Source organism: Pieris rapae, chromosome 22 (assembly GCF_905147795.1).
Source record: "Pieris rapae chromosome 22, ilPieRapa1.1, whole genome shotgun sequence".
NCBI lineage: Eukaryota > Metazoa > Arthropoda > Insecta > Lepidoptera > Pieridae > Pieris > Pieris rapae.
This window is the reverse complement of record NC_059530.1, coordinates 3,443,638-3,463,353: the sequence shown is the minus strand read 5'-3', so window position 1 is coordinate 3,463,353 and position 19,716 is coordinate 3,443,638. Positions and strand designations below refer to the sequence as shown.

At 35.7% G+C, this 19,716-nt stretch overlaps 1 pseudogene; it reads left to right on the top strand.

The window, feature by feature from the left end:
• Nucleotides 1-483: 483 nt before the first annotated feature.
• On the top strand, nt 484-1,260 carry LOC123690152 (annotated as a pseudogene).
• The last annotated feature ends 18,456 nt before the right edge of the window (nt 1,261-19,716 follow it).

Here is a 19,716-nt window from a genome sequence, read left to right as displayed (position 1 = left end):
AGATAAACATGTATTGGAGCAAGAATAAATTATACAGAAACGAATTTATTAGTTCGGCAATTAGCAGAGACCGATTTTTACTGCTCCTCAAATTCTGGCATGTCAGTGATATATCGAATTATGATAAAACTGACAAACTACATAAAATCAGAGATATGTTTTCAAAGATTATTGAAAAGTTTCAGCAGATATTAAAACCAGGTAAATATGTAGTCATTGATGAAACAATGATACCCTGGAGAGGCCGATTAGGTTTCCGCCAATATATAAAAAATAAGTCTCATCGGTATGGCGTAAAACTCTATAAGCTTTGCAATCCCGAAGGTTATACTTACCAAATAGAAGTTTATACAGGTAAAAAAGGCGAAAAAAGAGAAGTCGATCACAGTCAAAATGTAGTGCTGCGTTTGATGAAAAATCTAACAGGTGAAGGGAGAACCGTTATAGTAGATAATTACTATACTTCGTTGAATCTAGCAGAAAAACTCCTATTACAAAAGACCTTTATATGTGGAACTTTAAACGTAAGAAGAAAGCATTTGCCAAAGACAGTTACTCTATCAAAGATAAAGAAGGGCGAGGTTATAGGAAAAATGAATAAAAACGGAGTTAAAGTATTAAAATGGGTTGATAAAAGACAAGTTTTAATGCTAACTACCTGCAGAAATCACGACGATAAGCTAATAGATACAGGAAAAAAAAAGGAGGCTCTGATGAAACTGTTAGGAAACCAGAATGTGTGCTCATGTACAATAAGACTAAAAAAGGAATTGATTTCAGCGACCAAATGTCCTCCTACTACACAACATTAAAAAAAGGATTGAAGTGGTGGAGGAAAATAATAATGGAGTTGTTATTTGGTACAGCTCTTGTTAATGCCTGGATTGTGTATAATTTAATTAATGACGGGAATAAAATATCTAAACTACAATTCGTGGAGGAAATTATCAAAGATTTTACAAAAAAGGGCTTTGACAATGATACAGGTTAATTCACGCATCCACGCTCGCACGTGCGCACACTTACAATTACAAATAATAATAATAAATTTATAAATTTATCTTTTCAGATCCCGCACGAAGAGTTGACAAACACACTTTGGTAAAAGGTGATAAGAAGAGGAATTGTGTCGGATGTTACGCAAAACTCCGAACCTTTTTAACCAGTCGCCAAGCTGACAAAAAAGTAAAAAAAAAATTAACTAAATGTGTTCAGTGCAAAAAAAACTATTGCTACCCATGTTTTATTGAAAAACATTAAATTATGTTTGCTTTTGTTACATTACCTATACCTATTAAAACTTAATTACACCTATCGGTATTTCTATTTCACATCCTTAACATACGCACTAGACAACCCTTATTCAGTGCGGCACAGGGTGAATAAGCCCTGTATTTTGACATTAGCTATAATTTTTGAACTAAACAAGTTGTTAACAAACGCCTTCAGGTGTATGTCAATTAATTCATTATTATTAATATTACGAGCAAAAAAAACATATATATTTTAAAATGAAGCCTGAAAAACGATTTAAGTTTCTTAAATTTTACAGGGTCTATAAGCCTTGCGCCGCCACAATTGATGTTTTGTTACCAGGTGTATAGGCCGTGTACCGAAGGAACGGAAAGTATTGAGAAGTTACTGTCGCAGCAAACGTGTTAAATTTATTTCTGGGAATCATAATATATGAGACAGCATATTTTAAAATCAAATAGTAAAGAGTTAAGATCTAGTTTTAATCAACATATTTCACTTTTTCATGAATATAGCATACAACAAACTCCGGTATTGAATAATTAACAGAAATATAAAAAAAATAGCAAAGCCCTTAACTATATGATAAACAGGTCTAACTCTGACAATCAAAGTGTAATCCAATACTCCCACCGCTCGTTAATATATAACATTATAAACGATAACGTGCAGGAGTTATATAATGGGATAATGAGAATAGAAAATTTATAGTTATTGCACCATTCTATATTAAATATTAATGATTTAATAATAATGTTAGGTAAATTAAAAAATCTGTATGGCACAGATGAAATCTTAGATTTGGAGATAAGAAACTTTTATGATGTAATTAGTTTATATTATATAGACAGGTAAATTGTGGTTGTCCTTTCCTATTACCTTACCTCCAATTTTCCAACTTTATCAATTGTAAACCGATCTGATGATACATTTACTATGCCAGAGAAAAAAAACACCATTAACAATATTTGTTTTCTACGATCTTATTTTCAAAAAAAAATTTGATTTTCTTTTAATACTTATATTTTTTTACAATTATTACTTAAAATAATTATTATTTATCGTAAGTTGATTAAACTAAAGAGTTCTAAACTCATTATTGTGATAATTTTTGCCAGTCATTCGTTCGACAGATTCATCAAATCCTGATGGTATCTGTCATAATCATAAATACCTATAAGACTTGTTTGTTACTTAGCATTCTCAAATACTTTAATAATGATTTTGATCTCATTTCAGTTAATTTCATAAGGTTAATTGTATCTATTAGATATTATATTATAGTTACTTGATAATTAATATTGTTACTTATAAATTGATCTATCTGTGAAAGTGAAATCTAGAAAGACTGAGCTACTCGTTACGTCGTAAAATTATTACTAGTACTGAGTATGTATTCAAAAAAACATAAACATAATATGTCATAACTTTACGTAACTATTGTTTCAGAAAGAACACGACATAAAAATTGTGAGCCTGAACGATTTTAGCATTCTACTAGAATTATTGGCCCATCATGGAGGTAATATTGCACGCAGTACATTTAGTAAATTGATCGTGTGTGTTCGTATGCAAAGTAACTCTAACTAAATTTTAAATGTTTTTGCGTAGATTTATATCGCATTGTTGCAAACCTCATGACATTTATTGTGACAGAGGCACCAACTTTGTGGGTGCCAATAATGAGCAGGGCAGAATTTTGCGAGCAAGCCAAGGTTCTGTCAGTGAGGCTGCCCACGATGAATGCTTAGATTCTGTATGTATTAAGCGGCAAACGGGCAGGAGGCTCAACTTAAGTGGCTAACAAGTACCTTGCTGGCTTTTCAAGCATTGGTACGCTCTTTTCTTGTCGAACCCTAAGTCGAATTGGTTCGGAAATACTTCAGTGGGCAGTTAGTTCCACATAGCGGTGGTGCGCGGAAAAAATTGTTTAAAAAAACACTCAGTTGTTGTGGAACGACGGACGTTTAAGTACGACGGAAGGTAATTTGTAGTCTGCCTTGACGTCCGTTAAGGAAAATAAGATGTATGTCTCATTAGAGACTCTATGCAAATTACAATAGAATATTTGATAATGTTACCCTCGTTCGGAGACTGAAACATTTTTCAGATAGTTCTAGTAAATACGTTTTCAGGCGTTTTAAGAAATAGTTATACCCGTTTGATGAAGGAATATTCTAAACGGGACAAGGACGGAATGATACGCGTGAGAGGGACGATCGGAACCTTATCAAAGCCAGGCTTAGAACGCCCCGTTACGACAAGGACGGAGCAATGTGTGAAAGAAGAGTATTCACGCTCTAGAATTATGCAACTGCTTCTCAGTGCCATCCTGCTTAGAGAGTTTTTAAACATAGTTCTAGATTATTCCGAGAAAAAAATATCAAGATCAAGCAATTGTCATAGATGCTTTAGAAAAATTACAAATGAAAGACTATGCCCAAGCTTTAGGAAGAATCATAGACCCTTCCGAAATCCGATTTTTATCAAGAATATCAAACAACAGAATTTGTATTTACGTTTTTTCAAAGGTCAATCAAATCGCTGATGAGATTGTTGACAGTAAAAAATATGTAACAATCGATAATCAAAAACCGACCGCTGATCAGCAGAAACAGACGTATCATTATATCCAACGTTTGTCCCATTATTTCGCACATCGATATTGAAAAGAAACTGTTGAATGAATATCACACCCCACTCTTCCATCTCTTTCTTGCGTGCTGGTTTCAATGAAACGCGCTGCAACCAATTACTAAGCTTCCGAAGACCAGTTTACGTAACTCCCAAGGATTTCACCTGACTTTCAGAAAAAATATCAATTGACTTTGAAGAAACAAATTACTGGATCTATTTCACATCAGATACAATGGCATGTTTCATATGCAAAAAAGACGGTCATGCCCGAATAACATAACCACGGTAAAATAACCACGATGCTATTCAACAAGTAACTGATATATTGATGGACCCGCCACCCACTAATAAGTTCGCTACCCTTAAAGCCCGTTTGTTACAAATTTACAAAATATCACAGAACCGGCAACTACAAAAACTAGTGAGTGAAATGGAGCTAGGGGACCAGAAATCGTCGCAGATCCTGCGGCGCGTGAAAGAGCTTGTTAAATTCCCAGACGATACCCTTAAAATGATATGGCAACGGAATCTACCTAGCACGATTCAGGCAGTTTTGACGGTTGCGGAGGTTAAGGACTTAGAAAAGCTTGCGACTATCGCTGATAACGTGTTCGAAAGCACGCGCGCTACACATTAAATATATATTTCGCATGCAAAAGGTGTCATAAAGGCGCAAGGAAATGGGCCCGGAAGGAACTAATCTCAGCAGTGGCGCTGTACGAGCCAAGGCTGTACATTTTGTTTATTTAGGTTTCTTAGTCTTGTAAGCGTGATGTTTCCCTGTGTACGTGCCAAGGTTCATACATCATGCTCAACTACAAACGTGAACATTTCCAATGTGTGTACGTGCCCTGGTTGTACACTTGGATAACTTTATAAGCATGACGATTTCCTATATCGTCGGAGTTACACCCCGAGAGCATAGCCAGACGTCGGCACTCTCTTCGATTGTTTAATTACAATTTTATTATAATTTTATTATATCGCTCATAGTCTATTGTTATACGGAAGTGGTGAATATACGGTAATCTACAAATCTTCTATTATTTCTACCACCTGATGACCCAGGAACCGTACATTTTGGTGGTTCGAGCCGGATCGGCGTCCTGTTGAACCTAGAAGAAGGCAACGGACGTCAATCGTTAAAAAAGGGAGGCAATGGAAAATAAGTCCTTTCCCAACATTTATAAGGATCCAGAGGGATCAACAGTATATAAAAAAAAGGGGGAGCGCAAGTTATATAGCAACGTTACACAATAATTATTGCTTATTTGGGGCATACAATAAATAGTCATGGATAAACCAAGATCAGGTTAAAGTATGGGGGGATATTCAAAAATTGATGAACAATTACAAGAAGGACGGAGCAGATAGAAAAAAACATCCCGACTATTTTAAAAGTCGACTGTCGCATTTGGAAGAATTGTGGAGCCAATTTCGATCCAACCATGAGCACATGCTAAAAGAGCTTAGCAAGGATCATAAGTACTTTAAGGAATGGGAATATGATAGATCCAAAGCCTCATACCACTCAGTAAAGGAAGCATTGAGTCAGGACTACCAAAACATAATACAAATCGAAACGCCAAAGGCAAGTACAAGTGCGAGAGAGTTCGAGAAACTAGAATCGGTTCAGCCGCAACAGGGGTTTGATAACGATACTATAGAAATCAAGGGGGGTTCGGAAAAAACTAAGGAACTACTTTGCAGGCAGATAACATTGTTCAGCTCATTCAATCACCATTGTGCTGAATTTAATATTGATTCCGCCGAAAATTTTGAACTCATGGACGAATTGGAAGATTCTAAGGCGCGTTGGGACGAGATTTATAAAAATCACATAGAAATAAACGTCGGTCTCGCTGGAACTTTCTCCGAATATCAAGATAAATATTACGAGCAGGAAAAAATATATGTATAGGCGCCAAAGGAAGGAGATAAACCTGAAATTGCGTGACATCAGCCCGCGAAATTAACTGTGGCACTCAGGCACTGAGCCAAGCTAACAAAACCTCGCAGCAACCAGAATCTGTTCCATACGTGTAAAAGTGTATCCTGTACTTAAATTGTATTAACGTTGCTCTATAGGTAAACCATAGTTATTCTAATCTATATGTATAATAAGGTGTCACATTTCATTCCCAAGATACTTACCACCCAGTGTTTGTGAAGAATTTAAGTGATCATTATCGTTTCACAACATGTACCTATGTAATTGTATACGGATACTAAATACCAAATGCTACGATGCTACGTCATACTTTGTTAGAGTCTTGTGTAACTTAGTATTTAATAATATTCAGAGTAATGAAATGTAATATTGTTTTTAATTTGTATTCTCTATCTCTCCATATCTGTATATCATTTTTTTAAAGGGGAAGAATATTCTAGGTACGCTGCTGATGCGGCAATTTATTATGTATAGCACGTTGATATTAATGCGGCACACAGTCCGCTCCCCAGGATTGTACTTAACACACGTGTGTATATTGTCTCAGTTATTCAATTAAACTTTTGCATTATTAAACACTGTCTTTATTTATCAGTTTAAATATACATCCCCTAAATTATCAATGAAGAAATAGCATATGTCAAGCAATCGCTAGCATCAATGCCGGAATTCCTGAGTATAACTGTGGAAGAAACTGACTTCAAAGTCAAACAAAAAATACTACTGACCATGACAGATGGGAAAGTGTGCAATGCAGCCACAGATACCAAATCAACATTAAGATGTTATATATGTAAAGAAACTTTATCCAATTTAAATAAGCTAAATACCGAACCTATAGCAAACCCTGATTCTTTAGATTTTGGGTTATCTATTCTACATGCTCGAATCACCATTTTCGAGAGCCATTGCGCATTTGGCGTACAGATTGCCTATACAAAATAAACGTATTTCCAAAAAAAAATGTGGATGATACAGAAATCTTAGAACAAATTTTCATATACTAAAAAAGTTTAAGTTATAGATGGGTTTACTCGCAGATTTACCGAAAGCCGGCTTTGGTGACACTAATGATTGCAACACTAGCCAAAGGTTTTTCGAGGACAATCAATTAGCCTCGGAGATAACTGGAATTGATTATAATTTAATTTACGGATGTAAAGTTATCTTGGAAGCAATATCCAGTGGTTATGATATTGACGTTGAAAATTTTTCAGAATATGCAGCAGATACCGCAAAATTATATGTGCAATTGTATTTTTGGTGTCCCATGACACCTACAATGCACAAATTAAATTAATACATGGGGCAACTATTATTAAACATGCACTGTTACCAAATAGGGCAGCTCTCAGAGGCTTGCGAAGCCAGAAATAAGCATTTTAAGGCATATCGTCAAAATGTTGCTAGGAAATGTTCTGGAGAAGCTTGTAATTTAGATGTGATCAACACATTACTTTTGACCTCAGACCCTCTGTTATCTGCATCAAGACCAAAAAGAATTAAAAAATTAAAAGCTTCCTTACAAGAAACAATAAATTTGCTGAAACCAAATAAACTTATGCCTGACGAATCAGAACCTGAAGACACAGACTACTCCTGTTCAGAATCTGAATGAGTTTTCGCTTCTGAGCGATCTTTTCCAGGCAACCACATAAAATTATTCGATTAATATTAAGCAGATGCATACTTTTAATTTAATTAATTGCTGTCAATTTCGTCACTATCATAAATTATTTCTTTATTGCCAGTGGATGTAGTCTTCCTTACTCATGTCTGTGTCAATTATAAGAGCTAAGGCTTCAACTGGTGTGTAAGGCTTTATAGCTGAACATGATGGTGTAGCATGTATTTGTTTCATCCGTTTAAGTCTGCGTGGGCTTGTGGTTAAAGCTAAGTTCATCACCTGTGCAGCTGTCCTCTTTCCTTTCTTAGTAAGGCTTGTTTGAACAGCAGAACACAACAGCTCTGGGCTTGTGTCAGCAATAATTGGTTGAAGCACTCGTCGATTGGTTCGTGGGGAGCTGTCTTCAAAAGATTTCGCAGGTCTGCCTCTAGTTTTTTGCATTTGTGGCATACTTTTTGCACTTATAGTACCTTGAGCTGGCAACACCAAATCGTTTTTCAACCATTCTAAATTGCTTTTCATAAATCTTTCCATATTCCAATTAGATTTCTTCCACTTTTGTAACAATTTTGAAACAAACACTTTTAGAATAGTTTTAATTTTACTTTCATTCTCTTTTGTCTGTTTATATTCACTAAATCTATCTAATATGTAAGTAGATAATCGTTCTATGCACCGAGACGATGATTGTTTATAAAAGTTTTCGCCTTTTAGCACTAAAACCAAATCTATTTTTTTAACGGATAGCTCCGAGAAGCGCGTTGCACTCCGACTACCTGTGAAGAAAAGAGTATTGTGTCACAATGAGTTGGTATGAGTTCCTAGAATTTACAATACTAACGGTCGACAAACTCGCACATGTAACTTTCAAGGAGCGAAAGCGGTACTTAGCGGAACTTTTTTTGTATGTCTAAGTTATTAAAAAAATTATAAAATAAATAGGACAAGTATTAAATTGTCAGTTATATTAACTAGAGTGAAAAAATCTTAAGTTTTAATATTGTGATATAACAAACATACCTGTAGCTTCCATATCCATAATGAACACTGAGATTCTTACACGAGATGAACAAAAAATAAGTTTTGTGACTTTCGTGTTTCGTAAGTAACTAACCGTCCACTTTACGACGCTTACCTCTCGGACCCTCGGGCGCTTTTGTTATAAACTTATCAAAGAAAATGAAAAGCTAGCATAATGAAGTAACTACCCATCTCAAACAATACAAGGTATTTTAAACCTTTAAGTAGAAATAACTATTTATGACCGCCTAAATGTGCCAGATTGCCGTATGTGCGCCGCTCCACTAGCCTTAAGAATAGTGGCGGAAGTTTCCGGATCAAACGGTGTTCACGTGTGGTCCGCGTTTTTAGGTCTACAGGTTCCTGTCTACGTCCTGTAGTACGTATCTGTCCCCTACCTAGCGAAAAGTTTGTTTACATTTATAAACTCGGGATTTGGTATTATTTGTTCGTACACTGCACGCTCCCACCACGTTATTTACAATTTTTATCATTTGAATTAATTGTTTGTCATAACAATTATATACAGTGCTGTTTTAATATATATATACTTGGCTGTTACTTGTATAACAAACTCAACAAAACTCTGAATATATATGCTAAAACAAAAAAATGTGTAAAGCAAACAATTCATAAATTTTTAAGTACTTTGAGCTATGATGAAACTGAAATTCTACTAGAAGTAATAAAATAATAATTTTCACATAATATGTTCTTGTCATGTCAAACACCCTTTAACACTCACTAACACACGCATGCGTACCCTTCCCCACTATCACACACAAATACACACACACTCACATACACAATCCCTTACAAACTTCCTTTTTGTTATGTATATGACTTGCTATGGAATGGAAGCCTGGTTATCCATATTACAGGTTCATACCTAGTTTGGAAACCAGTCTCCCAATACTGTCACTATATTATGAATTATTATTGTTAATGTTTAAGGGAGAAAAATAAATAAATTATTATTATTATTATATAATTATACACTTCGGTGAATAGTGTGATATAACTGACTGGCAACACTGGTTGTAAAAAAAGGGGTTTAAATTAAGTTAAATTAGAGTAATACATTTAAAAATAAGAATATTGTATAATATAAAATGATTGTACATGGGGAACCAAAATCGACTGCCAACTCAACCCCATAACGGTAACGAAGTTTAAAATATTGTCAAACTCGGGGAGTATTTTGTTCTGTTTAATTTGTATTTACTGACCCCACAACATCACAAAATACTGCTCAGTTATTTGAGACACGTCCATCACACATTGGCACGGTTTATGTCTCCTTTTGTTTGACAACTAGTGGAAGCAAAAACGACGACGAAAACATTAGTCCATGCAATTAATACTACATAATTTACTCGACAAAATAAGCCCATTTTGTATGTGTTTAGCTTTCAAACCAGTCCCTAGATAGTAATTATAATAAATACTACAAAGTACGAACACTACTCACAAGTTACATATATACATACCTTTTTCACTTGTTCATTGGAAAACTGTCCCTGTATACCCATAATATGATGACTCGCAGAGGCTTGGCTTTGCAAGAAGAATCTAAACTGAAATTAGCACCGACTGAATTGCAGTCTTGCAGGGATTTATGTACCAAATTAACAAGTGAAAGAGAAGAAAATGAAAAAAAAAATCTTAAGTGTGCTGGAAAGCAACAGGAAGCTCAAAAATTAAATGTCCCTGCTATTTAAAGAAAATACTTCACTTAAAGATGATTGTGATATCCTTCGGCAGGAATTAAATAAACTTGACTGTTATGGTCATAAGTATGAAATTTCTTTGCAGCGCATTAGAAGTCTTGAAAAACAGCTATTGGAGGCTCAACAATATATAAATAAACTAGAGGCAGAATTACAAAGTGAAAAAGTTACACAAACCAATGCCTTATATAATACATTAATTGGTAATTCAAGCATTCTGCACCCACTCAGAATTTAAATAGTTTAGGGAAAAACAAAATTAGAAAATATATTAAAATTAATAAATACAAAACAACTGTTATCCCAGTGCTAGTTTCAAAAACATTGTTAAAAATCATATTATGAAAAACAATTCTAATTGTAATAATTTAATAGTTTTTATAGGGAACAGGGGAAGTGTAAATAAACATGATCTTTTAGTATTATATGAAAAACTTTGTTGTTTAGACTCTAAAAGGATCATTATGTTTACATTTCCCTATAGCCAAAGCTTTACTAAGGAGGAAATTGTCATGGAATGACAAGGTATATATTCTCAATCAAACCTTGCATACACTGGCAATCTTAGAATAATAAGACATAGAAACCAAGTCCGCGCGTCAATTTTGAAGCACCTTAATTGGAGCCATAAATGGCTCCAAACGCCGGGCCGCTCCGTAGTGTTCAATGTCAACGCACGGCGAACGTGTCTCGCGAAAAAAAAATTATTATGACGATTTGTGCAGTTAAATTGTGTCACAACACATCTGAAAAACAAAAGAAATGTGATAACATCACTTTTCACAGGTAAGCTTTCAGTATTTCATAGTATCTTGTAGTTAATTAAGTCAAAATAGAACAAAACAGAAAAGTTTTAATTCAATGCACAGTGTTGCCCGATTGTTAAAATATTTTCCCATTTTAACTGACTTCATTGCTCCGACAAATTAATTTTAAAACAGTTGCTACTGTTACTTACTGTTGTTGTTGTTTAATGTAGGTGTTTGTGTGATTTAGCGATATCGTATACCTGAAATTGTATTACTTGAAAGTTGAGAAGTAAACGAACTTTATTTCCACACTTGTTAAAATTACAACTTATAGGAGTATTGCGTGTTGTTGTTCAAAGGATTCCCATCGACCCTGTTATTGCTGACAAGTGGGTGAAAAATATAAGGCTTAGTCGTGGAGAAGTATATTGGAAGCCAACCAAAAATACACGAATATGTTCAAAACATTTTAAGAATGAAGATAAGTACATAACACAGGGTGGATCGTGTAGGTTGCGTCGAAATGCTGTCCCTGTTAAGGTATAATTATCAAAGCATTATTTAGTACTTATTATGTGTATTTTGGGATTTTGTGACACAATGTTGATAAAAATAAATGAAGCAAATGATAATAAAATTACTTTTTTCAGGATTTACATATTTCATGCACAGGCACAGATGATCAATTGGATGAAGAAGATAATGTGGATGAGATTTCACCTGTTCATGGGCTATCGGTGAGTGTAATGGTTAATATAAACAACTTGACTGTCAAATGAGTCACATGTGACTCTTAGGAAAATAAATGTTTTTCCCCACGCCCATTAGCCACGCCAATTTTTGAGTCATAAAATAAAATATAAACAACTATTTTTATGAAATATATTTATTTAATACAGTGCTAGTGTGAATGCTATTTTACCTTACAGAAACGAAAAAGACGTTTGGTAGTTTTTTAGACAGTGAAGTTGTTAATAACTATTTAATTTTAGTAAACTGTCTATGTAGTAAACTTACTTACCTGACTTTTTTTAGGGTTTAAATGCTGCTGAAGACAAAACGGAAGGTGTTCGTGGAGCTTCAAATAGAAATTTAGTTACTGAAAGTTCATCGCAGCCTGTAAGTAATCGTTAATAATTCCAATCAAAAGTGTTGAATTTGGGTATTTAAAATTTAACTGTAGATTTTTAAATTGGTCATTTCCTTGTTGCACCCAGAATTTGTAAATATTGTGGCATGAACTTATAAGAACTTTTATTTTACAGAGTACGTCACGCGGGAATGTGAGGCGCCCATCAGACGACGAATTCGACTATATATTCGACACTCCTCGTAAGGCCCTCCTTCGAAAAAAGTTAAAGAAAAGCACATTACTTAATCTCAAACATAGAAAAGTTATAAAAACTTTAAAACAAAAGACCCGGCGTCTCCAAAAGAGGAATAAATCGCTCAAAGGAATTTTAAGTGAACTACAAAAAAAGAGATTCATTAGTAATGATGTGTCTAATTTATTGTCTGAAAATGTTTTTGCAGCCGATTTATTCAATAACATGGTAAAAAAAATTAAAAAAGATAAAAAGCGTCCTATGCCAAAATACACACCTGAGTTCAGAAAATTCTGTCTTACATTGCACTACCATAGTCCTCGAGCATATACATACGTTCGTAATACTTTTGATACGTGTCTTCCACACCCAAAAACGTTGTATAATTGGTATTGCAGCATCGATGGATCACCGGGTTTTACAAATGAATCCTTTAAACTTTTAAAATCAAAGTCCCAAAGCTCGGACAAAACGTTAATATGTGGACTGATTGCCGATGAAATGGCGATAAGACCTCAAAATATTAAAGGAGGTCTGGGAAATGTAGATGTTGGCACAGGCACAACAAGTGGTATAAAAGCCTCACAGGCTTATGTTTTTATGCTTGTTTGCCTGAATGAGCGTTGGAAAATCCCTTTGGGATATTTCCTAATTCACAGTTTGGAGGGAAAACATAAAAAAAATTTAATAAACATATGTTTAGCTAAATGCCATGATGCTGGAATTAAAGTTGTATCTCTTACCTTTGATGGTCACCCCACCAATATTTCAGCGATGGAATTGTTAGGTTGTCGGGTGAAAGATCCAAAAAATATGAAAACCACCTTTAAGCACCCTTCATCAGATCACGAAGTGGCGGTATTTCTAGATCCATGCCACATGATTAAGCTTATCCGTAATCACTGGGAAGACAAAAGCCAATTCCTCGATGAGCAAAAAAATGTTGTGGATTGGAACTACTTGGTACTTTTAAATGATTTGCAGGATACAGAAGGACTGAACATTGCGAACAAGCTAACACGAAGACATTTAGAATTTAGAAATACAATTATGAAAGTTAAACTGGCCATGCAACTTCTTAGCAGAAGTGTTTCTATCAGTCTAAAATTTTGCCGCGAAACCCTAAAACTGGACAAATTTGAAAAATCTGCGGGCACAGAAAATTTTATTATGCTTTTGAACGACCTATTTGATGTTTTTAATTCAAGAAGATTAACACAATACGGATTTTGTCGGCCATTGTCAAAAGATAATAAAGTAAATATATTCGATCTTCTTGAAAAAGCCAAAAAATATATCTTAAATTTAAGTATAAAAACTACTAGGAAGCGTACGTACCATGAAAATGAGGCTGCTATAAGAATAAAAGTTAAAAGTTTTGAGTCAGTCTTAAGTGTTCAAAGTAATAAAGGTTTTAAAGGAATGTTGATATGCATAGAAAGCCTAAAACACTTGTATAAAACTCTTGTTGAGGATACAAAAGAAATGGTCTATATTTCTACGTACCGTTTGAGCCAAGATCATTTGGAACTGTTCTTCGGCATGATAAGAATGAATGGAGGGCATAATGATAATCCAAATGTCCTTCAGTTCAAAGGTGCATACAGAAAACTATTATGCCACATGGAACTACAAGCAGTGGTAACAGGCAACTGTGTGCCATTAGAAGATATTTCTGTCCTGACTTGTTCTTCTGCAATAAAATGTATCAATCAAACCACTTTTTCTGAACGTTTTGACGATGACGAAGAACAGCCGTACCAAGAATCAGAAAGACACGCACCTGATGTAGACATTGCTTCTCTGATAGCTTCGACTGATGACCCAAACTACAAAAATTATGTCGTAGGCTACATTGCAGGGAATGTTGCGAGATACTTAATGAAAAAAATTAAGTGTAATTTTTGTATCGATAGCATGCTCACAAAAGAAAAATTGTGGTTTCACAAATTGGTCACTCTAAGGGACAACGGCGGTTTAATTTATGTATCAGAAGCTGTTTACTTAATCTGCGGCATAGCCGAAAATTATTTCCGGAAGTATATGGCGGAGACAAATAATTTAGATAAAACATCAGAGACAAAACTTGCTTTGACAATTATGGAAAAACTTGTTGGTAGGTCTGTTTTCCCTGATGCAGAGGAACATGTAAATGAGAAAAATCATGTTAACAATTTGTCAAGGCTCATTATTGAAAGATATTTGCGCATTCGTCTTTTTTACGAGTCGAAAAAAGACAATGTAATGAAAACAGCACTATCAAAGCGGCAATTACTCAGGAAACAAATACAGTTCACAGGTTTCTAAACTGATTATTTTTTTAATAATTATTTTTTTCTTTTTCTTAATATGAAGACTATTCGATTAGAAATAATTGTTGATTTGATTGGTTTACTTTAGTTACACAGTATACAAATTCATAATTGTATACAATAATTAAAATATATATATTTTTACGTGTTGTTGTTTTCTTTAATTCGTTTCTTAAAAATAAACATTCCCGTATTATAACAATATTACACATCCACACTTTACCACACATAGCTATTTATGCATTATTGCCAAAAACAAATGGTTATCAGTGGCCGAATCATTACCCCACTTTCGGGAAAACTGGACCTTCACTGGCAACATTACACAAGTGTATGTGTGCGTGTCGCCGAGCGTAAGCACGTAATCGGCCCGCCTGTGTGAACCGGTTTAGTGCGTCACTTTTGACAGAGCGCTTGTATGAAGACTATCTTTCTATGTCTAATTATTCTAAGCTGGCAATGTATAATGATAAATTTTGTGTCATAGATACCAATAGGTATTTAAAAAAGTATTTTATAACAAAAGATAGATATTATTATCTGCCTGCTTTCTTAAAAAGACAGATATCTATCTCGCTATCATATTTTATAGAGATGACAGCCAAGAATTTGGCTAGACCCCTTGCTTCTATTGAGCAAGTATTAGATTCTAAAACTGGAAGGAATTCCAAATAATATTTATTTAAATTAGATAATAAGACAACAGAGCACCGCTCTTGCAATAATAATAAGGTGAGTATTAGTGGTAAAAGTCAGTCCCAAAAAATTATTGTATTGCATCAAAATATACAGGGAATTAAAAATAAAGAGTTAGAAATAGAACTATTCTTGAATAGCCAAAAAATAGACTTTTTGTGCATAACAGAACACTGGCTAAAAAAATGTGAAGTTTTGTTTAATTTTTGTAACCACAGGGTTGGTAGTGTGTTCTGCAGAGAAAATGCAATTCATGGTGGCTCCTTAATCCTAATTAATAAAAAACTTAAATGCAAAGAAAGGATATTATGAGCCTCTCAGTAGAACTAACTATTGAAATTTTCTGTGTGGAACTGGAGCAATTCATTGTTCTATGTCTATATTGTCCTCCATCAGCTGTCTATAATAATGTTGAAAATGTATTAGAGGAGATATTGTGTAAATTAGTAAAGTGTAATAAAAGGCTAATTGTGTGCGGGGACTTCAATGTCAATTTACTTTGTCATTCTAATGCAAGTATACGCATACTTAGTCTTTTTCGTTCTTACAATTTAATAAATCAATTTCATTCACCGACAAGAATAACAGCCAGCACCGCAACTTGCATAGATAATATATAGTGACATAGCCCCTTTGAATGTTTGTATTTTCAATAGATTTAAATCTGATCACACTGGTCGATGGTTTGAACTCCAATTAAGGCAACAAAAACCATGTAAAAAGAAGAAAATATTGATAACTCACAATTACAAATGACCGTTTGGGCAGATTTAGGGAAGCATTGGTGTATAGAAAGCTATTTCTGTGTGACAACTCATCCCCTGATAATTTATACAGTACTTTTTTTGGATCTGGACTGCAGTAATGCCGTCGTAAAGGGGAAGCAAATAAGGAGGTACAACAGACCAGCCCTCACTTTGATGGCCGGTCTCTGGAGAGGGCATCAGAGCTCAGCGGATGAGTTTCTCGCTAGTTCCCTACACTAGTTTATGTTGCAGACTCTCTTTACTCGGAGCTGTGGACCAAGCCCGCGATGCCTGCGACTCAACCCGGTGTCGGTAAAGGAAGTCCGACTAACGAAGACGTCACGATAGTCAGACAAGGAGACGAAACGCCAAGCCGAACGCGCTTAGAGCGCGACACGAAGAGATTGATTCAATCAGCGGCTGCGTTGCAGCGTGGTAAGGTGGTGGATACACCATGGCGTTTAGCGGTTGTGGTAGTACCGTGGCGCGGCGGCGATGTGTCATCGTTGCTGTTAACTGTTGCTTGGTGCTATTGTCGTGGACATGTCTCGCGGATTGCACCCTGCCAGTGGGCTTGCCTTAACCTGCCGGTCCGAGTGGAAGGAAAACCACAATAAAAAACCCTGAATGTGCACGCGTTAGGGCGCCATGAAAGGCCTCGCGTGACGCTGCACCCCCGCTCTGCCGCCGGGCAAGCGGGTCGTTCGATCAGTAGAGTCCAGCTACTAGCGGCTAACCCTTGGATAATTCCCGACCTCCAAGCGGTATTCAGGTTACTCGGGTGCAGGGGCCTCCGCCCGGGTGGACGATCTATACCCCTACCTAAACCACAATATGGAATACAATACTCAAACAAAAAAAAACAATTTTAGATGTAGGGTTAACGGAGGAGAAGATGAGAAATCAGATGATGGAAGAGAGTATAGAGAAGGGGAGAGAGCTGCGAGTTGTCCTGAGTCGAACGCCGATCCCAGTGACACCCGCAGAAGTAGAGGATTGCGCAACCGCGCGAATATCTGACTCGGATACCGAGTCGATGGTCAGTGTGTCGTCCACACCATCGGCGAACAAACAAATGAAAGACTCACTACAGGCGAGCCCAGATGAATTGCTTTTTAGCAATGGTCTGACAGAGAGAATAAAGACTACAAAGGCTGTACAGAAATCTGCTCCGGACTTGTCAAGAACCTGTCCAATAAGTCCAATCCTAAACCTATGTTTTTGTTTCGAGTCTGTTGTGTCTACCTGCATTTTTGTTACTGTATTTGTTTTTGAATTTTTGTATAGGTACCTTCTGTGCGTTCTAGTAATAATTATTTAGTCTCTTGTAATGTTTTTTTCTCAGTAAGCGAATTTTTTCTTAATTCCTATGAGAAATAAAGTTATTCTAACCGTAAGAACTAACCAATCACCGTGGTTTCCCTGGCTTTGCCATCATTATTATTTGTGATATCTTCCATAGCTTTGGGTAGTAGGTGGAAAAATTTCAAGGCTTTATTACATCACTGCCTCAGTTGAACTGAGTCAGTTCCACAAGGATCAGTGCTTGGCACAGTCCTTTACTCAAAATATACGGCAGACTTGCCTGAAACAGAGAATGTTGTAACAGCAACATACGCAGATGACACTGCATGCCTTGCAAGTGATGTGAACCCGTATAACGCATCACTGAAACTATAGGAACAGCTTAATAAGGTGAACGTGTGCCTACAGAGGTGGAGAATCAAGCCTAGCATTAGTAAATCAGTGCAAGCAACATTTACACTGCGAAAGGGCGACTTTCCACCTGTGTGTATGGAAGACAAACCTTGAATTGAACAATCATGATGTCCAAGAACTGTGGTTTCAACAAGACGGCGCAACATGACAGCAACGGCTACAGGAAGACATTGATCGAGTGGTTATTTGGAGCAGGAGAAATAGATTTCAGTTTAATTTGGCGAAATGCAAAGTCATATCTTTCTCAAGGGCACGATTGGTCGGTACAATTATACCATTGGTGGTCTAACGTTGGCTAAAGTCTCAGGTCAAAGAACTGGGAGTGTATTTTATTACGAATTTTGGTTTTGCGCACTATGTAGATAAGATATGCAAAAAGGCCTACAGAAATCTGAGGTACGTATTAAGAATAGCTTGTGGCTTTGAGAACATCAGTACGATTAAAAATTTTATACAATGCGCTAGTGGGAAGTCATTTTGGGTGCAACGCAATGGTGTGGGCCCCATATGAGGCTAAATACAGTTTCATGTTAGAGCGAGTACAAAATAAATTCACTTGCTACCTCTACAAGAGACTCTACAATTAATTCGTCATTCAACTGTCATCAAAACAATGCTTTATTCGACATTTACTGGAAATGATTCCATCAGATATGGAAAGTCAAATGAAGTAACGGCCCTCAAAGTAATTGCAAACGAGCTAAACATGACCATCACTCCTTATGGGTTATTTGTTGACAAAGACCATTGCTTCCTTGGTGCAAGTCCATTGTTTTAATTGGGGATGACGGAATTATCAAAATAAAATGTCCATCTTCGGACACCTCTAGAAGCGATAAAAAATGAAAAAGTTGTCTAAGAAATCACAATTACTTTTACCAAATCCAAGCCCAAATTAAAATTGCAAAGAAAAATGTTTGTTACTTTGTTCTTTGGATGCCAAAGGGATCATTATATGAAAAGATTATCAAAGAACCAAATAAACTAACGCAGTTTTATTTCAAATGCGTTCTGCCAGAAATTATTGATCCACGTTTACCACTCAAACTGTTTATTCGTATCAAACATATAAAAATGTTACCGCCCGAGCGCCCGCGAGTGCTCAGGCGTTTACTCTCACTTTTCGCTTTGCCTCTTGTTCTGACATTGCGCTGGATGAACAACAAGCTTTTTGGCCATGCTCGCGTTGCCGTTCGTCGGACAGGGAATGGCGGTTAAAACGGTTTTTCAAGCTTAGAAATGAGATAGCAGACTATAAAAACAAAAGATAAACCACTAAGTGAATTAAGTAACAAAATGGATATGTGACATAGCAATTCTGGTCGATCTATTTAGATGATTTAAATTTGAAACTTCAAAACCAAGGGTGATTTGCAACTGATTTGTAGAGCCATTTGAATTCATTTCACATAAAACTATGCTTGTGGTAGTCACAAATGTTGTCTGATAACCGTCAGTTACCATTTCAACACTCTCTCTGCATATGAAAATATTGCTGAGGCCCAATATGCTGAAGAACTTGAGTTACTATCCGAACAATTTTCAAACAGACAAGCGACTTCAAAACATGGAAGACTGTTCCGTTTATTTGCAACTCATACAAAACATTATGACCAAAATGCTCCAATACCCTTACAAATGGAGTTGATTGAGATTCAAGAAAACTAACTACTATTTCCCGTGATAATTTAACACACAAAACCGTGATAATTTATTGAAGATGAAGGTTGCACTGTTTCAGAACATGAAGGATGTTTTATTATTATTATTAATCTTAGTGGAAAGCCCCAGCTTTGCCAATTGCCACACTTACATGACATTACAACAGATTACAATTATTAAAACTTGAAGATCAAACTAAGACTGTATTCGCAAGTATTTTCATTACTAGATTTAGATACTTCTGATAACAATCTCAACAGAAGGCTAAGGAAGTAGCAACAATGAAAC